Below are 24,056 nucleotides of genomic sequence, written 5' to 3'. Positions count from 1 at the left end.
GGACGCACTTTGCGCCAAAGCAGAGACAAACATAAATATACACGAGTGAAAGGCTCTGCCCGAGTGGAGGTGGAGGGTGGGGGACTGGGATGAGGTTCCGTATGTGGGTGAAGACGATTACAAAATATCTGAGAGCATCTTGCAACACAACACTGCTTTTAGTCGCTCGGCCGAAAACATGTTTCCAATACACGTACATCTTCATCTATTTTCTAACCTCCCACGCGGTCTTTCACCAGCTCGCTGAGGCAAAATGCAATCTACGGATTTTACTCTGAATAACATAAAACGATTTTGTATAGCTTGGCCCAAACGCGAATTTACTAGAGTCCAGGAACCAGTTTTGGAAGAAAGCACACACGATATAGTGTCCATTTGGAAGTATTTTCGAGTTTTTTGTTACGGTATGTTTAATCATTGTGATATGCATTTTCTGTGAATGAGTGTTCTACTTTCTGTATTTTTGGGAATATAACGGTTATTGGGGTTACCCAATGTACCAGATATACCCTTCTTATATAGATATCCTATTACTGCCTCTGTATTACACTGAAGACAAACCAAGGACAGGATTCGAAACGTTGGAATAAACTTCAAACGAGTCCAGTGTGTGCTTATATATATATATATATATATTATATATGTATATATATATATATATATATATAAATGTATATGCATGTATGTATGCAAATAAATCACAAAAACACGTGATAAACTATTTCTGCAGAAACCACTGGGATATGAAAAATACTGTTACCGAACGTTTTCATCTAAGACATCTTCAAGGGTACCCAGTGGTTTCTGAAGAAAAAAAAAATACACACACACACAAAAGCCAACTATTTTGTTGCCAAGATAAAAAAGTTGCCGCACTGCTCTATTCCCACGGCCATGAAATTTACTGCCCGATGTATTGTGGAACACAGTAACGGTCAGACTTGCGAAAAACTTAACAGTTGTCGGATTTCTTGATGGCACAACCATCAACATCAAAGCAGCGAAGTAGCCGATGCTCTTGACCAAACCCTTTCACTGCCAATGACGAGATGTACACACTTCGAAACTTCAACATCTTGAGGAAGGCCACAGAAGCAAATGGATGACTGGCTTACCTCGATTATTTACACCCGTTCGCTCAGCGGCGACTCACTCTACGGAGTTCACTCTGACCGAGGTTCCATCAACAGCCACCACCCCAACAACCCCGAGCCCGGTTCCCTCGCATGAATGAAACCGGCGTCCGCTAGCTGGAAACGAAAAATCGTAAACATCAAAAGGGTAAATCGATACTGGTACCTCTCACTGCACTCGTGGGGTCCCTCGTCGAAACAAAATCGCCAGGACACTCCATTAAAAATAAATTAAATAACAATGCGAGTGACAAAGGGATAATCGAGGCAGCCCCCTTTCTCTACGAACGTCCATTTGGCTGAATAAAATCGTCTGATGACAGGCAAAACATCCACAAGTCCTTAAAGACATTGCATTTTTCGCAAAGTCATCTTCGATTGAGGAACGCGCCTACCCCTCCAATTCCGAAGGCGCCTTCAGAGACTCGGTTCAGCCACTAAACGACGCCTACCTTCACCTGACGGCTAAACCTCACACTCGACGCGTCGAGAACGACTATTCGAACTCGCTTCCAACAAGGAAGCGTGCAGGTTTCGCTCGAACCCCGCCCACCCAGTCAGCTCTGTTGCTGCAGGACCTCGCGCTCGAGGTGCCAAACGGTGGCGCCCTCCTCTGCCTTTACTGAAGCTAAACAACCTTCTAATGGGCACTGAGGGTCGACACCTGCCCAATCACTCTTTACCGACGAACGTTTGTATGTTTGCGTGTGTGCGTGAGACACACACACATACACTGAGCGTGAGTTTGTGCGATGAGAGGTCGATCTTCTGGACAATCGTTGGCGAACAGGCAGGAATGTTGTGACGGTTGAGTTCAAAATCTCACTCGCAGCTCGACGACCAATAACGGCACCCCGTTGCACTCCTGTTGGGGTATGCATCGGTCAGTCCCTGCTGAAGTGGTTGCAACGAGTATATTTGACCCGGCTGTCACATCAGCAAATCACTTTTAGTGGCCCTCACGAAAACTCAACGGTTACTGGCTGGGTTCCCCCACACTTCCTGTATCGACCAAACTAACCCAGCTACTTCTGATAACGTATTGTCTGTTGCACGCACGTATCGCATGGCGAAACACAAGAACGTGCATACGTGTCACGTAAATAAGCAGGAAGATAGTAGTTGTTGGCGTAGTTTCCATGGTGACCTAGTATACTCTACAATGATGAAGAGGATGATAAAGTCGATTTTGGTTTGTGTCCAGAACTTCCTTGTTCTGTGTTGCTCGTATGGTCCCTTGCGAGAGGACTCTGGGTTATGTCACCTTGGGAACCATTCCAAGGGAGTGATTGCCTTCCTCCGCCTATTCGCCATGACCAGGATTTGAATCAATGCATTTGACCTCCCTCGCCAGCCCCAGCACACTACCACTGTGCCACAGCGACCCCTCTGGGTTATACACAATAACCTACGCAAAACGTTACACATCCTCGTTGTTTGGCCAAATGTGCAACAGTATCTCTCTCCCGTTTTTTTTTTTCGTCGTCGGTATGACTCCTACATTAGCTGTACATATTCAGCTGCCATTACGCTCAATTGGAAGTTAAAATAAGGAATCTGAAATGATGCATTCCAATCAGCATTCAACAAGTACTCTTTATTGCAAATTAATTACAGATTCTTGAATTTTTCAATATAACCTTTCCCTGCGCCACGTGCAATGTAGACCATGTGTACGCCGCTCAATAACAAGCGTGCCTCTCGAAAATATATTCATTCAATAATACATAATTAATCATTATTTCACTGTTTGGAAACTCCACCGCACCACAGAAGCCAGCAACGGTCGACGGGCCGCTCCAAGATGTTCATGTCTTGCATTAATGCAGGGATGTTTTTATATCGCAGTCTTATAGTGGTGGTAGGAGGGGGTCAGGTTGTCAGTTTTCTTTGTGTGACAAGAAGATACAAATCTGACAGTGCGATCTCGGTCCCGGACCAAAGACAGTGTAAGCTCCTCGGGGATTCACCTATTGATGAAAATGTTGACAGGTTTTGAAGATGGGCGACAGGGAGGTGATAATCTTACGGGAACGGCATGTGCAGTTACCCGTCCTAAGTCCCTACATTGTTGATATAAGATGCAACAGATTCGTGATGCATAGAAACATATACAATTGTTTACGCTGTGATATGCCAAGTGTAGCAGCTGAATATGTAAAGTCGTTGTGTTGAAACTGGATTGCATCACGTCTGGCCTTTAGCATCACGTGGGGGCGGGATTCCGGGTTTCGACAAAAATGCAGAAATATTTTCATCCCCTGAACCTTGAAACGAGATTGCATCAACGATGCACAACCCGGTACAGGATGCATGGTTGGTTAATCCAGCCATTATGCAGGTTTTAAAAGATTATACAAAATGTATTTTAATTTCCTACACGTTTAAAATGGATTGCACCATGCGTCAAAACACATTGCATGCAGTCGGTAACTTAGAAAAAAATTAATTTATTTCTATTTGACTATTATTATCTAAATTATCACTTACATTATCATTATTGTTATCACTATCATGATCATTTCAATCTTCCAATATGTGTAAATCAGTGAATGCAGTTACAAAAGGTTTATTGTATCAGATATTGCAGACCTCCGATACGTTTACTATTATCTTATTTATTTGTTCAATTCAATTGACACCAGATAGCATGATGGTAGTTTTGGCTGTTATCTTAAGTTATGTGAAACACTGAGATTTGCAGGGCAATCTGCTGCAGATGTTGCTTGCGTCTGGACTCTATATCGATGTGACGATACATTCCCAGTGTGCCCGTAGTTTCAACGTATTGACAGTAGGGGACGCCACTTAGCAGGACTGCCGGACCAAATGTCTATTTTAGGCTCTGACGAAAAATAATGAAGCAAACGTACTCAACATCATCTTAGCAAAACCTAATGTTTTATGTTACGTAGACAAGGAGTATAACACCTGCCAACAAACATGAAACCTAGTTATTAAGGAAACACTGGTGCTACTATGAACGATTCCTAATTTGTGAATCTTGTGATGTATTTTTACCATAGTTGGTAACATCATCGCCACATACATACCTTTGCACCAACGTGACCCAACTACATATTTATTCACACTACACTTCACACTGTGCAGCCAAACAGCTTGTATCACGTTACATCCCCGGTCACGTGAGTACGAAGCCAGCCTAGTTCCCCTCCCTCATCACGTCACAACTACGAGCAACACTACACAGAGTCCAGATCCCAACCATTACTTCAGACGACCTACAGTGGGGTGCATAACTAAACAAACTATGCACATTACCAAAACAACATCAAATTCATCCAGATTTTTTTTAAGTTGGATAAACACCTAAGCAACAAGTTCCACCGTCTGCTGACTGGTCTTTTCGTTTGCTTGCTTGCATTGCCTCTTGGGCGATTTGTTTTCTTCTTTATTATTAGGGACCAATGATGGGTACCTGCTTTTGGTGGTCTTGCAATTACATAAAAAATAATAATGACAATAATATTAATTTTCCTGCTCAGTTTCAAAACCCGTCAGTCCCCTCACCTCCAACCGGGGTTGCAGCCCTACAAAACTGTCTCCGGACTGAACCCAAGCTCTATCATCTTGGTATTTCTTCCCCCAGAAAAACATATAGAGCTGACAACCACTGACTGCTCCCGTCCTACTATTTCCAGCCGATAACAGAAAGCCCCACATAGTCCCCAAGAATTTCTTCCCAGAGCGATCAATGTGCGAGCCTGAAGACCGTCGCCAGGCACTGTTGTGCTGTGGTACTAGTTAGTAAAACCTGAGCCAACAATTCTTCTTTTTGTTGTTGTTGTTGTTATTATTATTATTACTATTATCATTATTATTATATCATTATCATCATCACATCCAATCTTATGAACTGAAAGGTTTGCCATGGTTTTAAACAACAGTGCCTATTTTATGAATAGGGAGCATATAAATTTATTCTATATATGGAGTTCTGCATGATTATGGCTAAATTAGTGTCAACAAGTATCTTCCCTAATTATAAAGTGAACTAGATGGAATATTCCAAAACTAGGGTACAAATAAAATACCACTGATGACTAGAATAGGGTCAGCATCTACATACCATCTTAATCATGCTCAGAATGATGTACAGTGCTCGACAAAAGTTCGCGGCGCCACAGCGAATCTAAACAAAAATGCACAAAAATGTAATTAATCATTATATTTATTGGATTTTTACTCACCTTATACTTGGTTGGGAGTCCTTTGCGCTTTAACACAGCCTCAAGACGACGTGGAAGTGAAGCAGCTAGGTTGTGGAGGGTTGTAGGCTCAAAATTATCCCAGATTTCCTGAATGGCTGCCTCACCAAACACCCTTGGGGTGTTTGGTGAGGTGTCTGTGAGGACAGTGTCACGAAGGGTGCATGAGCTTGGGTACGTGAGTCACCAGCCTGTTGCTAAGCCACTTGTCACCAAGAAGCAGAAAGCCAGAAGGATTGAATTTGCCAAGAAATACTCTCACTGGACTGAGGACGACTGGCTTGACGTTTTGTGGTCTGACGAGGCCACCTTCAGTGTCACCTGTAACCGTGGTGCAAAGGTGTACCGGCGACATGGAAGTGACCCACTTGACCCTCAGTACGTCAAGGGTACTGTCAAATTCCCTGATACTTTAATGGTGTGGGGCTGTTTCAGCGGCAAGGGCTTGGGGTCATTAGTAGTGTTACCCAAGAACTTAAAAGTGAACCAAAATGTGTACTTGGAGCTTCTGTGTGAAAATTTACCTGAATCATTTGAAAAAACAGGTGCCACAGTTTTTCAGCAGGACGGTGCCCCCTGCCACACTGCTAAATCCATCACTACTTGGCTCAACGACTGTGAAGTGAACTTTATAAAGGACTGGCCAGGTAATAGCCCTGATTTGAACCCAATTGAAAATTTGTGGCACATTATAAAGAAGAGGTTACAAGGCAAAGACGTCAGCTCTATACCCAAGCTCGAGGCAGCCATTCAGGAAATCTGGGATAATTTTGAGCCTACAACCCTCCACAACCTAGCTGCTTCACTTCCACGTCGTCTTGAGGCTGTGTTAAAGCGCAAAGGACTCCCAACCAAGTATTAGGTGAGTAAAATCCAATAAATATAATGATTAATTACATTTTTGTGCATTTTTGTTTAGATTCGCTGAGGCGCCGCGAACTTTTGTCGAGCACTGTAGGTGTTATAAGTCTATACATTCAGAAAATCACTCAGTGCATGCTTGTACAGTATTCTTATTTGCACAATAATGTGGCCACAGTATATAATTTTGTGTTTAAATATCAAAACCAATGGCTTTATGTGGTCCCTACCATAAAACAAGCGAAGTATTTCAACTGTATACATACATTTAATCTCGTCACAATTACTGTATATATATATATATATATATATATATATATATATATATATATATATATATATATATGCTACCATATAGAACAATTCACAGGATGCCCTGACATTGTACCATAAATTGTCAGATTTGCCCTGTATACCAGGACAATTAGGACAAGTGGGAATTACTTGTAGTCATTGGGGATCAAACCAGAGTAACAACAACCAAAATGTAGGGTCAACTAACTTCAATATCTGTAGACCTTGGCAGAGAAATGACTCCTATGGGGATTAATCACAAGCAAGGAGTTTCCAAAGAAGCCCCATGAAGAGGAGTCTCTTGTCAATATGAATAGTAGTGACTGCAGACCCCCATCAGAGTCCAGTCAACTGTGTTCAGAAACAAGTACAAGTATTAAAATTTAGAATAATGCAAGTTACCTGATAAGCAAAATAAGACATAAAAATTGCTGTCAACTATGAAGAACCTTGATACCCATGCCTACAGACACACATGACTACATAAACATGATGAAAATATCATCTTGTTTACACCAAAGGGTTTTTCCCCTTTGTAAGGTGAGTGGCTGTGTGAATGCATACAGCCAACCCAAACCCATTGGTTGTCCCTCCTATCTCCACTCCTTGTGGATGAAGCATTCCCGTTCCCTGTCCACTGTTCAGGTCAGAGTCAATACAGCAAGACAGTACATCCACCGCATGGTCCAACATCCAAAGGTGCTTCATTATGCAAACCCCCCACACCCACCTGACAAAATACAAGACAGACAAGAAGAAATTCCTTTGGGCTGTCATTTTGTCATTCATTACAACACACAATTCATCACTGTAACCTCCACCTTACTTCTAAAACATTTAATTTAAAAAGTTTACACTCATCCTTCCTGCCTCCTTCAATTTCCAAGTGTCTCCTCCATCATACAGCCTTCTTTTTGTATTTATCCCAATATCTATTTGTATTGTCTTTTAATTCACATCCAACTCCATTTCCAAATTCTCTGCTACATGTGACCCTAAATACTTAAAATTATTCACTTTCCACTGCCTCTCTCCCTTTAAACTCACTTCCAACTCATACTTCATAAATCTCATCACCTTACCTTTCCCCATATTTACTTTCAGATTTATCCTCTCACATACCCTCCCAAACTCTGCTAAAAATGGTGTCAGGATATCCTCCACCTCAACTACAAAGTCTCATCTGCAAACAACAACTGGCTCACCTCCCACTCCCTTCTACTATCACCAGCTTCAAGCCTCCTGCCCCACCCTATTCATATACATTACACTTTGAACAACCATGGGGACATTACAAACTCATGCCACTTGATCTCCATTTCCTATTCTCACGCATTTCACTACTTAAATAAAATATTTTGATAGGCCTCAACAGACCCCTTTCTCGTATACCTGCAAAACATCCCATTACACATCTGTCAATTTATATACACTCTCCAAATCTATAAAAGCCTAATATATTACTACAAAAATTTTATCCAAAAGCCATATTCTTTTCCTAACCCAATTATTACCTCTGTTCCTCTTCTAATTCTCTCAATCAACACTCTCCCAATTGCCTTACCAACTACACTGAACCAACCAATCCCACTAAAACTACTACATTCATAGTCTAGTGAAACTATATATGTACTCCTCCAGTCCACTGCCACACTCCCATCCCTTTAGTGTGCATTAAATGATCTCAGTAGCTAATCCATTTTAACTACTCCCTTTGTCAAATACTCCATATGACAATCACCTAACCCAGGTGCTTGACCATTTCTCATCACTTTCAATGCTCTTTGTATCTCCTCTCTTCCTATTGTCCTGTCATTATCACTTACCAACAATACCATTTCTTCCCTTCCTCATCTCCTTGTCACTCCTGCATTTCTGACATCCTACTGATCATACCCCCAAACTCTTAGTCACCCTTTCCATCCAGTCTTATTACAACGCTAACATCCCTCTTCCTTCTCACAAACATATCATCAATCTCTTCTCTTTTGCTCTCATCCATACCACTGGTAGGGTTCTGCTTGGAGTGTGCCTCCCAGACATTTCACAGGAGAAAAATAGTGTGGAGATTCTTAACCCCCTCACCCTGTCCCACTTAGTCACCTTACACAACAATCACAGGAACACAGTGGCAACATTCTTCTCCCCACACTATAAAGGATCAAGGAAAGGAAAAGATATTCATATAAATGGTAAAAATAGGTTAAAAAAAATATCACTAGTGTAAACCTATTTCATTCCTTAACAAGTAGATTTATAAATAACTAACATTGATAAATTATATGTGGTTTTGGACCAGTCACCCAAAAATACCGTATTTTCCGGCTTAAAATGCGCACCCATGCACTTCGTTATCTCAGTACACAGATAGCGCGCACCGACGTATAACACGCATGCCCGATCGCATTTGTCTACAACGCAGTTTTACCTCGGTATTTATATCATGTGATCGAGGTTACATGGAGAAGTATTTTTCATTGGCTAGAGCCACCGCTGGGAAATCTGTTGATTTGTCACTAAATTAAGTGTCAGTTTAGGCATCAATCAGGACACAACTAAGAAAAAGTCGGAACTACATGTACCGGTATATGACTCATGTTTTGCGTTGGTCCCTTATTAGTTTGTAGCTTAAATAGTTTGTAGGAAATATGATCTAAAAAAAGTTTATTGAAAGTAAAATATACAGAAAAATTTCGGGATTTTTACAGAAAATTTTCATTTTATATCTTGAGGAAATAATTCATCTTTACCATTTTTTATTTAATACTGAAACAAACTACAGACTTTCATTTTAGCTTTGAACCTGCAATGACATTGGTGAAATAGGAAAGTCTCTCATCGAGGTGACGTTTAGTTAATATAACTCCCGAAAGAGGGTGTTGTAGTCAGGTGTTTGACACGAGTTTATGAACGGCCGCAACGGAATTTGTACCATACCTAAAGTGAAGCAACAAAGCCAACATAAAAATTCAAACTAGGATGCTGTGAACATGGGCAAATATCATGAATATTGATAATGTTTCATGGTGTTTAGGCCTATTTAAACATGAAATATAAGATTCGATAGATACCTACCTATACCAAATATTCATATACGGTAGCCCATGCTGGCGTATTCTTTCATGTCACCATGGCTGTTCTTCTTGTTCTCACGGAACGTCACAGAGAAGTGTGACATTCCGACTTTGTGACGGCCAACATCGTCACGTTGTTGTGAAAAAAATTACACACACAGCCGCAGAATTTTTATCGTAGGCCGTAGATAATGCGCACCACCGGATAACGCGCACCCCCCATTTTTAGGCCCTTCCAACGGAAAAAAGTCGCGCACTATACGCCGGAAAATACGGTAGTCCCAAAGTAATGACAGCATGTAATCGGCAAATGGAGCTCAGACAATAATCCAAAAGCATTCTTTTTGCATAAATTTTTATCACTGACCTGGTACAGAATGCCTGCTACACATTTGGCTGTTACACAAATCACCGAAACATTGAATTAGCATTATTAGCTGTTTAATCGTTGGTGAATGTGTGAAACAGCAAATACAAATACAGAGAAGGGGAAGGATTGAGTGTATATTTCCTTGTTCATTTTCACTATTGGATCCTTGATGTGTGGGCTGAAGGATCTGCACCTATCAAATTTGATGGCTAGGATTTGAGGGCTTTTGTCCAATAGAAATCATCCACCTAAATTCACTTTTGAATTCATAGTTGTCTGGATTGAGCAATGTCAATGCCAATTTCAGTGGGAAGGCTTCCATTCTGTTTTGTCTCAGCAACTGTTCATTTAAATAAATTTGGGAATTATCAGCACCTGTTTTGTAGTTGTCTTGGGTTATTAGCATTACATCATCTGTCAGGGTGATAAATTTGGTGCTATGCTCAGAATTTAATATGAGGAGATCACTTGTGATTCAGTTTAACATCACAAAACTACTACATTCATATTTGATATTGTTCCCTTTTTATAGGATCGTGCCCTTACAGCATGGAAATTAATGAACCATCCCCTTGGTCCAACTTATTGGCAGCATGGTTTGAACTGCCTCACCTTGACCTCCACTGCCAGTAGAAACACTCTAATCCATTCAGACAATGAGCTTGTCAAGAAGTTAAATATTCCCATTGAAAGATATTGATGCCTGTCGGCATGCTCCGCCTTTGTAATCCTTTGTAATTTTCTTCCTGGTAGCTGGCTGTCTTAGTATACTCTGCACCCTCTTCCATGCAGGAGGAATGGCACTCCTTGAATCCATGTTATTCATGAGAGATGTGTACATAATAAGAATAATCAAAGTACATCAAAACTAAAAAGGCAAGATGGATTACTATTTGCCTTCATCCCATCTGCTAAAAGTTGTTTGGCCAGTCATTCCTTGCAAGTCTGAAATTTAATTATTCCCTACCATGGGAGTCATAAAAGGTTCAAAATAAAAGGATCATGTATTTTGTGACATACAAGTTGCATTTTTTTTATTTTGTCATCCTAATAATTTTTTTTTAGAAAACTCTAGAATGAGTATATGGTAAATTACATGCAAATAGACAACAATTAAACAACTATTAACATTTCAACAAGACATTGGGATAAGGGACCAACAAGTACCGGAAAATTATTATCCTACAAAAGAGACATCAGAGAGAATCATGACCCTGCCACCGTCCTCACAGTCATTAACACACTTTTATCTGAAGGTTCAGCCCTGACCGGCTGACACTAAGTCATCACACCAGACCCAAGATATCTATCAACTTTAAATACATTTCTTCCAAGTTTTCACACAAGGAGCATGGGGAACCAACAACTACTCTCCTATAACCATAGATTAGAGGGAGATAACCAACACTAATAGAAAGACTCAGGGAAACCTATGGGAGAGCATGAGGACTGTTGTTAGCCATTGTAGGGCCGAAGATTTAAGAAAACTCAGGCCAACAGTTATCATAACACTGGACCCTCCCTTCAATGTACTTAGCGGAGGGGGACCCTTAATCCATAGATTACAATTATCTGTACTTTCAGAAACATGGGAACAAGTAATTTAAGACAAAAACCCGTGGTAACATGGCCACAAATCCAGCAAACACACAATTATATAGAAGACTGGAATACGTGTCAGAGGTAGGGTCCCCAGACAGAATAAAAGATATGAACAAGATTGAGAAGATACACATTGCAGCAAACAAACTGGTTCCCAGTCTGGCAGATAAGGCATACGAGAAGACTAAAGCATTGGAACTGCCAACACTGAAATATCAACAAACAATAAGTGACTTGATCAGTGTTCAGGCCACTAAAGGGGATAGACTACACTGATAAAAGATATCTGGGAGGGCTTTAAGAGGCCATGAGAACAAATTGAAAAAGACCAAATGTCTAAAGAATATGCAGAAATAGTTTTCCATACAGAAACTATACATGGAATAGCTTAGAAAGCAATATAGCTCATGCTGGAACAATACATGAATTTAAATATAAGTATGATAATTGGAAAATAAGGAGATAGAGCCCAAGTTAAAGCCATGAGTGAATTTACAGGATGTTTAATAAATTGGAGAGTAAGAGACAGTAATCGAAGAGTGTTGCTTCTTTCCCATATACTATAATTAGGTAAAAAACACATACACAAACACTTTCTCTCTATCAAAGGAACCCCTATAACCACCCACCCATAGCTTTAAACTGGACACCTAGAGGACAGTTCTTCCTGCACATACCAATTTAAAACCAGATTCATCTATATCAATGGTTCTCTGGGTCCCATGGGACATTCCTCCCCTTATGATGCCATATTTCCTCAATCCTCCCCAATTTTGAGTTGTCTTTTTTTTTTTTTTTTTAGCAATAATTAATGCAATGAACCAATAATGGAAACCTGATAATGGAAGTCTTGCAAGATGGGCAGCCGAGAATCATCGTCCTTCAACTCATTTTCAAAATCTGACATCTTAACAGCCACTTGGTGGTGCTGTCCCCAAGGGTTGCCACTTAGTCTCCGCACTCCAGACCAGGCCCAAGATCTCTGATCAGCTTCAACTACAATTCTTTCATCTATTCACTTAAAGAAAGCTGACAACCAGTGAATGGTCCCATCTTCCTCCTCTGATTATTTTAGTGACATAATTCATCCCATACTAATAAAACATAAAAATCAGTCCAAAGTTTCTTCCCAAATGGAAGAACTTAAGGTCAGTTGTCAGCCACTGTGGAATTTCACGTTTCCAGTTAGTGATACCTGAGGTAGCAATTATTATTACAAATAACCTACAACTAATGAAATTTTTATGGAACAAATAACTAATTGCGGTGAAGTCTTTCAAATAATCAAATCTGGACATTGTGAAGCTTCAATCCCAAGCGCCTAAGATCACAAGTCCGACATGCTACAGTTCTGCCATACAGAGCATTAAAAAAAAAAAAAAAAAAAAAACTTATATCCTACATTGTTAGCAACTGAAATCTACAGTCAGACATCTCCCAATGCCACCAGCTATGCATACAGCATTTGAACAAGGCTTTTCTTCACTTTGCCAAAAGCCAAGTTTCTCCTGTTTGATAACCATTAATGTAAAAAATTCTCCTGATCAAACTCCATAAGTTTCCTTGATTAACAGTGCCAGATTTGCTTGTTAACATACTAGAAGTATGGTAGGTTGCCTGATGCTAAGGTTATATGTGCATCTTTGATTACTGTATTGATAGGAGTTACTAAGCAATTACTAATATAAAAATATATATAAAAATTGAATAAAAGATAATCTAAACTCCAAAACCTTAAAAATAAGGGTTAATGATTAAAACACATACTATTAATAATTAACTAATGACTTGAGTACTTGTTTATTTTACCTCTCATAGGGTCTTATCCCAATGAGCCACACATGATTCATCTTGATCACAAGTGAAGTATTGTGCCCCATCTTTACACAAAAAGCTCCAATTCTGCATTAGTGGATATAGTTTAATTTTTTTCATGGAAGACCTAAAAAGATCTTCCTGACAGCTCTTTTGGCCACCTTTGGATCATCAGCAATGTCATAATTTAACATAAAGTGCAAGGGAAGGTTGTTTGTCAGGTAACATACTAAAAAACAAACCTAAGCCAGCTAAGCTGATGCTGAAGAAGTATGATTTCCAGAGAAACATTCAAATGTTGCCTCATCTGTGTCCGATGCTTTGGACACCACAAGTCACTGGATTTTTTGAGACCACCAGTGTAAAATACTTCAAACTTCCATGTGTGGTATCTATGAGGAGTCTATGTCTCACTCACTACCATAAAATAGAATGGGCATACGCACTGCATTAAACAGTCACTTTGGTTTGAAGTACAGTTTTAGGTTGTGATTAAATAATGCTCTTATAGTTTTACAAAGGCTGAGGCAGCAAGGTTGATTCTTTTATGAATATCTGCAGTTGCTTGCAATAAATACAGCATGATCAGTACTGAGAACAGCTTGTTGGTCCAAGACCCAAGCTTCATCACTGGTGATAAGGAAGCCAACTCTTTTGTACATAGCCAAAATTATAATTAAGGTTCTGTTGCATCTAATCTGAAGTACTGCTGACTGTGACAGCATTATCAACATACTGGAGATTCACTGTAGCCAATTATTTAATTTTAGTCCTGACTTCCAGGCACCTAAGATTGAGCACACTGCAATCTAGACAGCAAGAGACGGTAATTCCATCTGTTAGGTCTAACTGAGCATTTGCCAGTTCCTTCATGTTTGCTAAGAGCATGTTAAAAAAAGAGTGTGCATGAGAATGCAACCTAGTTTGATACAAACTGCAACATAAAATGGTTTGGGCTATTCCCTGGCCACAATGACTTTGGCACACATTCCATCATGGAAGGCTCAGAGAACAACAATGAACCTTGGGGGGAAAACAAACTTTCTGTAATACTCCCCATACGACGACATGGTCTGGTCAGGTCAATTGCAGCAGCAGTGGTCATTATGTTAATGTCTGCACTCTTCCTGATGTTGTTTTACATAACAAAAATCATGTCCACGGTGCATTATTCTCCTAAACCCACACTGGGACCTCGGGAGAACCTTGTGGACAACTATTTGCAGAAGTCTAGACAACATAATTATCAAACACTTTTCCATCTCTACCAAGCTGTTGTTACTGCAGATACACCAATCCCTTTTACTTGTACCGGTATGTACATACATCAAAAGGCCCTTCCCCACCTTATCAGGGGGACTACCTCTTTTACATTCATAGACAAATATAATGTTGGAGTCCTTTCCTGGATTGGGGCACATCCCTAAATTCTCCAGGATGAGTTGTTGGAAAATCTGTAGTGGATTACCACAGCTGGTAATCATGTCTGGCTGCTTAGCATCTTAGGCCCACAATGATAACTTGGGTCTCATCAACCATTTCTCGTCACTGTTGTGTATTTGTTTCCATAATTAAAATGAATAAATAAATAACAGAAACTGAAATGCACAAAAAGCGTTGCAACTGTCAAAAACCTTATCTATGCTTATTGCCACCATAACTATTGTCAGGTAAGACTTCCTTGAAACCTTCCAATTTTGTTGTGTAAAGTCTGTCAACAGTGGACTGGCCTTCTTTGGATCCATATTGACTTGGCAAGGCAGATGTATTTTGATTCTATGGGATAAATCAGTTTAGATTTGGTGGTGCATTTCTTCCTGTAGCTATTATTTTTATTATTTCTACTTACTTTTATATTGGAGTTTAACCTTTCAATGGTATTACCTGCACACAGGAACTGAGCTATGTTGAGTGCTCAAAATTGTTCTATATTTCTCAAGTGCATTCTTACCATTCTGCCTTGCTGTAGTTTATGTTTATCATTTTGTGGGTGGGTTTAATTTTACTCTGCAATGTCTGCAGTAAGGTTTACTGGTAAGTGGTCAGAAGGGAGGTCATGAATGGTTTCTGAAGTTGAATAGAGACAGGGTAAGAGACAATGGTGTGATTATGATCTTTTACTATTACCTTGAAATTCAAATTTATAATGGAAATAGTGTAACATTGCTTCTCCACTCAGAAATTAGAAATACATTCTACTAATATGTGCATCAGCCAAATGGGTAAAATACACAGACTGCAAAAAATGACTATGCAGTACAGTTTTTTATTTGTTTTGATCATCTGAAGCAATTATCAACAGGTGGACATTACTCACACACCAATGCTGGTTCTCATGATTTCCCCATGCAATCCCTCATGTAAATTTCGCAGTTCAAACAGTTCATGGCAGGACTGGTCAACTTACTCCTTCCATGAATTTTGCAGACATTCCCTTCCTCTTCATCACTAAGGTTTGTCTATTGTGGATATCCCTATAAGTGGGATCAACATAAGAGAATCATGCCATATGCAAATATAGCTGCAGTTGACATTCACTCATTATGCTGGAACAGGCATTGACTGAACCTCAAAGAGCAATCACTGCTTTTATGCACTGCCATACTAACAATGACCAATAACCCTCCAAAGGCACTTGGTACCAACAATGTCAAGAAGCCTCTTCAACTTGGCATTCAGTATAAGTCTCACATCCATACAGCAAGACATGGAACACAAGCAACATTTGCTCCCCTCGTTTAATTATAAATAACACCATATAAATGTAATCCTAAATTTCCCAGATTTCTATTTGCTGGATTTCAAATCACATGTACATATGCCCAATCTCAGATCATTTTTCCAATTGCTGGACAGTCCAGCAACTGCAAAGAAGTCTGGTTTTCTAACTTCCCAGGCACAACCAGATTTCCAAATGCAGAACAGGAAAGCCATACTACGTGGTTAGTTTTACACCACTGAGATATTTACTGGACAATATGGGCATAATCCAGACAAAGTGAGTCTGTGAAATCTTATGTGGTCCACACCAGGTCAGACTTTTGCAATTGCTGAACTTTTGAGGTTACCAAACTAGACATCACCCCATTCATTCTGATAAATTGAGGGTTGTCTGGTTGAGCAAACACACAACACCATGGGCTATGTCAATCCTTACAAAGGGCCTCCTGACATGACTCACCACTGTTATGTGCTACACTATTGAAGTACATGCAACTGAACACAATCTCAATGTCCTCACCACATGCATGGACATATTGTATCATTCATTCAGCCTTCAAAAGCATGGACCATGGTCCTAATCAAGGAGATCTGGGTCCCAGTAATTTTGCCTCTCTGTGCAGTAATTACTGGGCTGCAACCAGGACCTCAAATGACTGCAAGAAACATAGCAAAGACAGCCAGCAACCCTAGTGCTGCTAATGGATGCTCCAATGACAATGATCAACAAATATGACCAATGCCCAGTTCATGAAAGTATTGAAAAATGTGATGTAAGGATGCAGGCCTGCTGATGTAAATTTCACCAGGATCTGCTAAAAGACCAAGTGAGTGCTGCAAAGTGTAGAGGAGGCATGTCTGGCTTTTTCATATCCATGTAACTAAATCCTTAATGCTGAGCAGCATGATATACTAGTCGGTAAGGTGGTGTTCATGGCACACTGCAGTGTATGTGTACATGCATTGATCTCAAATTAATTCAAATGTAACCATTACATGCCATTTCCTAGGTACTAAGTGCCCTGAAATTAAATGCAGCTCAAGTGCTTCAATTAATACTTGTACACTTCAGTAAGGAAATGGATGGAAAAATGAACCTTGAAATTTCAGTGTTTTTGTGGCATGCCATGCTTTCATTACCAAATTTATTTGTCTAAAAAATGGAAACAGTTCAGTATGGTTTGGTCAGATACAATAATCTAGAAAAATTTAACTTATGTTTTACACAGAACATATCTGAAATACAATTCTTTGTACCTTAGCAGTGTGTTACATAATAAATGTGCAGCACTTAAGTGTTAAGTGATAGAAACTTTTACCAGGAAGTATGTTAGAACACTCAAGCAACCAATACTTAACTAGCTCTTCAATTACTATTTAAGATCATATAAGCTCAATGGTACATTCTTCCCCAAATCATTCACTCTTTTCATACATAACATTGTTTGGTATTTCCCACCAGAAATTAAATATGAGTGTAGGGTGGATGAATGATCTGACTTGGACACACCCATTTATGAAGGAGAACAGGCCTTTAGTACATATACAAAGTACTATTACCTTGAAACTGAGGACTTTAACAAACAAGATATCCTCTTTCTGGCTGTTGCTAGTCTGTCTAATCTAGCTCTGTGGCATCCCTTTTGGTAAGATGGAATTAAATTCCATTTGATCCCTTTCTGTATGTGTTACTTGTTCCTTTATTCTGTTTAAACATGACTGATGGCAACAGATTTCCACCTGTTGCCTTTCTGTGCAAGTATTTCCTCAGATAATAGTGTTTACCTGTCATCCCACCTGTAAGTCTTCCATCCATTCACATATTTCATGCCATCATTACCATATTTTTAAAGGCCAAAGGCAAAAGCCACCCATCCATTTCTTAACTACTAGTTATCTACCTAATTTTTGTAATTCTTAATTTTCTTATTTTCAGTACATTTTCTTTTCAATTTGTAAAAAATATATGTATCCTAATTGTGTTGCTTTAACAAATAATCATTTGATTAACAACTTTCAAAAAACAATAACAACAACAATGATGATACTAATAATGAAAATAATAATAGCAATGATCAAAATAATAAAAATAATACCAGTAATAATAATAATAATAACTGCTCCCTCAAGTTTCAGTGACTGGAAGCCAACAACCCAAAGTTGGCTGGCAATGCTGGCAACAGTCCCATAGATCTAACTGGGAGGGATGTAAAGATGCAGCCCTGTGTATTATATTAGCAGACACAGTCTCTGGACTGCACCCAAGATCTCTCTATATCAATTTGAATTGTAGTACCATACCTCCACCTTTTCACACAAGGAAAGCTGACAACCAGCAACTGCTCTTCTCCTGCTACTTGATAGTGACAGAGAAACCATCACTGAAAACAGTCCAATGTTTCATTACAGATCTATGGAAGGACCTATGAAACATGGCCAGCTACTGTGGGGTTGTGGGTTTCCAGGCCATGAAACAAGGCAACAACTCTTGTTGACACACACACTTAAATAAAAGCAATTTGAATTGTACTGTCTTCATAACTACTGTATTGTGTTGTTGGTATGCAGGATTGTGTACAATCAGTCTTCCATGATATTATATAGCATGGGGTGAAGTGTTACACCCTGAACAGTTATCTGTGATGCAGTTATCCAGCCTCTTCTGGTAACTTGGTAGGGCTGAATGGTGGCCACACCACAGCCTGGCCAGGTGGTCACTGTTCTCTCTGGGGACAGAAGACAGTAGGGAACCATGCCAGGAAGACACAGTTGAATGTGGTTCATATGAGATGCTTGTACATTATGATTAGTGTTCCTTCCTGCTGTGTTTGCTACTGATCTTGGTATGTTCATTTTCATTATTGATTTTCAGTGTTAGGTTCTGGGCTGAAGAATGTGTTTATCAAAAAGAGGCCTCAGAGTTTAAGGTTTTTGTCCAATAGAAAAAAAAACTGTCAATTCAATTTGACTGTTGAATGTTTCTTTGATATATGGTTGTCTAAGTTGCAATTTGTCACTGATTTATGAGGGAAAGTTCCCATTCTGTTTTCTCTCAGCTACTGTTCCTGTTTGTATTGGTATGTTCAAGTGTATGACAGGTATCTGCATGTAATGGTCTTTGCAAGATGGACTACCTCACTTCTATCATGAGATGTAACCCTGAAGGGCTTATACTCACTCTCTGGACTGACTATATCAACTTCAACTGGACTTCATTCACTTTTTTCACACATGGGGAGCTGACAGCCACAAACTGTTCTCCTCCCCTACCAATTTTGGCTGGTAACAAAAAGACAAGTCAAAGTTTCTTCCTAGAGAAATCTGTGGGAACACCTTGAGGACCTCACAAGCTGTTATGGGGCTGCAGGTTTTCCACATAGAGATTCAAGGCAACAATTAATCAATTTAATATACGAGTGTTCTTGACAGCTGTTTTATAGTTGATGTGTTCTGCATGGGTAAGATCTTTGACAGATGACCCAATGCCAATGTGTCCAAGAGGTCACCAATGTTAGATATAGTAGTGTCAGATAAATTGTATCTCTTTAGAAACTTGCCAAAGATTATGTATAGATATGAAGACGATTATGTGTGACTATGTGCATCTGGTTTGACCCAATGACAGATTGAATGAGAATTTAGCCCTTTATGGACACTTGCATGATTTTTGTAGGAACCCACAAAAACTGTTGACAAGTTATCAATCAGACAATTCTTATCAAATCATATTATGGGTCACTAGCTAATCTATCCTGTTCTGGTTAATGTCAGACAATTTCATGTGGCTTAAGTTAGCCATAACATATCTTTTTAATTTTTCTAGTGTATCCCCTGAGAAGATGCATTTCTTCATTTGCCTTACTACTGGTCTCAAAGGATTACAAAGGATTACAAAGGCGGAGCATGCCGACAGGAGACCTTTTGATCCATATAGGTCGGATGCGAAAAAAAATCATATTAATAATAAAATGATAAATAAAAACTATGATAATGTAAATAACAAAAAAATACATAAATAAATGCATAGGTATAGTTAAATAATAAACAAACAGGGAAATAGTAAATAATAATAAATTGACATATAACTAATGATAAATAAAAATCAAACAGACAAATGATAAAACAAAAACAAATAATATAAGATAAATTATAATCATTACAGCATCTTACTTAGGTATTTATCTAAATGATTCTTAAAGCTTCGAATTGAACTACATTGCACTACCTGTGCAGGAAGTTTATTCCATTCATTAACTACACGGTTGGCGAAGTTGTTTCTACCTACTTCCAAATTGAATCTATTTCCGGACAGTTTGAGACCATTGTTTCTTGTCTGATTTTCATTCAATGTAAAAATTTGGTCACTTTTGATGTTGTCAATTCCCTTTAGAATTTTAAAGACCTGTATCAAGTCACCTCTAAGTCTACGCTTTTTAGGGAAAACAGATTCATATATTTTAGTCAATTTTCGTATGATTTATTTTTGATATTTGGAATCAGTTTTGTGGCTCGCCGTTGTACTCTTTCCAATCTGTCAATGTCTTTAATGAGATTCGGTGACCATACGGAAACAGCATATTCCAAATGTGGATGAACTAACGATTTATATAGCTTGTTAATGAGTGATGGACTTTTGAAATCAAAAGATTGTGCAATCAGTCCCAGAATCTTATTTGCTTTCTCAGAGGCTGAAATACACTGCTTGGATGATTTGAGGTCGTTACTGATAATTACGCCGAGATCTTTTTCACTATCCACTTTTGTTAACGAATTTCCAAATAACTTGTAATCGTACTTACTGTTATTTTTACCTATGTGCATTACCTTGCATTTACTTGTGTTAAATTTCATTAGCCACTTTTCAGACCATTGCTGTAATTTATCTAAATCTTCTTGAATATCTAATTGGTTTGAGTGATCATTTGCCACTCCGCACAGTTTTGTATCATCAGCAAATTTGGAAACAGTAGATTTTAGTCCATGGTCTATATCATTTATATATACTATGAATAGAAGTGGCCCAAGAACGGAACCCTGAGGAACTCCACTTGCAACACTTTTCCATCCAGAAGTTTTTCCATTTAAAACAACTCTCTGTTTTCGATCATTCAACCAATTACTGGTTTGATTTCATTCCCTTCTTTGACTTTCATACAGTTCAAAAGTACCCAATATATAATGTGAAACACTTGCTATAATTGGTCATACATACATACACTAAATAGCACTTTGACTTTTATAAATGGGATGGCCCATTCATTTTATGTAACCACCTTCCACCCATCCCACACCCAATTACTGTCCCTACTATCTTAGCTCCTTGTGGATCAAAGGTTATTCCTGTTCCCCCAAACCAGTTCATGGGTAATAAGCAATGCAGCATGACAATATTAAGGTTCAACAGCTGAAGCTGGTTTACCACCACAGCTTCATTACATGACCCTTCTGGTTATGATAAGAACAAATCATTCACTAATGGGTATTAATGGGATGACCCCCTACTATTGTGGGTAGGTGAAGATGGAAGATTCATTTTGACAAAACTTCATAAGTTTCCCTGTGCAATGTTCTACTTAATCTTAACTAGACTTATGTTTATTGCGAGGAGTATTTTGCAAATACTACTACAATAACACCATTCCTTTCCTATAAATATTATAAACTCATTTCTTATTTTCATTTTCTCCACTCCATCCAAAATTAATACTTCCTTCTCAATCTTCTATAATACTCTCAATTTCCCAGATGCATTCCTTACCAGCTTGCTCTGCTAGTAAAATGATGAATACAAAGTACCAAAACAATGCTAAAATTACCTTTACAACCCAACTAACAAAAATGACAAATGACTTTAATCTTTATTACAACAAAATATGATTAGTCTGAGACTGACATCTTCACATACAAGAGAGTACTTCCTAAAACATATCCACAGGGCAGTATCATAAACAGGTGATGCAACAGCAAACCACACACAAATGCTCATAAATAATTTAGTTCAATTATACCAAAATTAAAACATGGATATACTAAACTAACCTAGATTTAAATGAAGTAAATGTTAAGGAGTGCAATTTCATTAAATATATTTGAGTGAAGATAGTGATCTGGTTATGATTCTGTCAAGACACCCATACCCCTCCCTGTTCTTAACAGGCCAAAACAATGTAAAAAAAAAATGTCTACATGACCTTATTCTGAATATATATTGGATCACTGTCAATTCATTTTACCATGTTTAGAATGGGTGGGCCAGAAGAGCATAATGAAACCACTACCCTGAGATACTTGATACCTGACATGTAACAAGGTTTTGTTAGGATAACTAAGTTAGCTAGTGGCTCCTTCATATACTCAATTAGTTAAAAACATATTAGAACACTAGCTAAGATCATCTAACCAGGGGATCAGAGAAGAGGGTGTTGTGTACCCTTTAACCCTAACTCACTCCATCCTGGCTCATCAAGTTTCCTAAAACTAGTATCAATTTGCTAATAGACTTCTCACCGTTTACCCTCTGTTCCTTAGTTTTCTGGTTTCCATTTCATGGTAATTTTTTAACAATTTTACTTGTCACCCCTTTCTAACAACCATTCTTCAACACTTGTTGGTTTTCTTCCAAATATCTCCTAACCCTTGCATCATACTAAATATCTCCTTCCCCCTACATAATACCGAAAGTATGTACAACTTCTAATTCCTAATACTTCTCGACTCCATAAACACCTTGCACTGTTGACTGTGACTGAAGCAAGAGCTTTACGTGTCCAACTCTGTGTCTGTACTTGCCGTGTGTGGACTTCTCGCCACACTATCACCAATAAAATCCTCACTTTAAAATCACCATGAGTTTTAAGGTAGAGGTGTACAGGTGGAGCATAGCAACGATGAAAAATGCCATCACCTGAGCATGTTACAATGCTATCACAACAATCGATGACCTACCCATAAAATCACCCATCAACATTGTTAAAGACTACAGGACGTTATGTAAGATAACTTTGCTATAAATAAGACTACAAGTTCTCCAAACATTGTACTCACCCAAACTATCTGAACTGGACGAAATGGTGAAGGTTTTAATGGTGATTTTCCAAGAGGAAGAGCCTACGTCCACTACCACAACACAATCGACTTGTCTTGTCTTTTCAGCGTTTACAACTGGTATAGTGTGTAGCGCTTAAAAATATTTTTAGCTTTGGCATAACTTAGCAAGTCTTGCTAGGCTCCGTTTGTAGTGAGTTTATGAAAGGAAATTAGACAACCAAATAAAAAATAATTTGAAGATATATTCTCTTATAATAAGGGAGCCAAATAATGTATCATACAAATCAACTAGACTGCGAACAATCAAATCAAATTATCTAAACTCATATTTTCCTTATCAAGTTTCGTCCAACATTATAATTGTTTCGTAGTGATCATGATAAGTATTTTTGAATTTTGAATAACACAATTTGTTTCTTTAATATACAAAATATGTTAGTGACGAAAATATTTTTTTCTTAGCTTGTGCACCACTGATTCACCTGATGCCGCAGAACTTCTTATTCCTTCCGCGCTCTCGAATAAACAAAGCAGATCCGACACATTCAAAACATAACGCTATTTATTAAATTACAGCAAGAGGGGCACCTGTTAATATATGATGCAATTTTTTTACCCAAAAATAAATGAACTATACTAAGTCAGTTTGCGAATAACTGACGTTTTTTTTGTTTGTCATTTTCGTGAAATATGTTTTAACAGCTGATTGTCACACAACTGAATGATGGTAATCCAGCGTCCACAGTAAAACAAAACTATATGAGTTAGTAAAAATAAAAAAATTAATAAGTTTAATATATAAAAGATCTTCATTCATGTAAAAAAAGAAGACCAGTTTATATACAATTGATTTTAAAATAACCCAATACAGTTGTCCGATGAAAACTGGAAAATCAACGAAACATTTTTA

At 38.6% G+C, this 24,056-nt stretch overlaps 1 protein-coding gene across 7 annotated transcripts in view; it reads right to left on the bottom strand.

Moving 5' to 3' along the window:
* Positions 1 to 23,260, bottom strand: part of trc (Serine/threonine-protein kinase tricornered) — a 484,328-nt gene extending 461,068 nt beyond the window's left edge. For 2 of the 7 annotated variants that reach the window (XM_076173927.1, XM_076173928.1), the window contains exons 1-2: positions 23,144 to 23,259; positions 6,726 to 6,868 (exon numbers count right to left, since the gene is read on the bottom strand). The gene's annotated coding sequence lies outside the window, so the exon portion shown is untranslated. Of the gene's footprint in view, positions 1 to 6,725; positions 6,869 to 23,143 lie in introns of all 7 variants that reach the window. The other 5 variants (XM_076173924.1, XM_076173934.1, XM_076173936.1 and 2 more) reach the window with 5 other exon arrangements.
* Between the last annotated feature and the right edge of the window lie 796 nt (positions 23,261 to 24,056).

Source organism: Oratosquilla oratoria, chromosome 35, assembly GCF_046742065.1.
Source record: "Oratosquilla oratoria isolate Oo_2021 chromosome 35, ASM4674206v1, whole genome shotgun sequence".
Taxonomy (NCBI): Eukaryota; Metazoa; Arthropoda; class Malacostraca; order Stomatopoda; family Squillidae; genus Oratosquilla; species Oratosquilla oratoria.
Note: the sequence above shows the minus strand (reverse complement) of the source record. Positions and strands in the feature narration are given on the sequence as shown.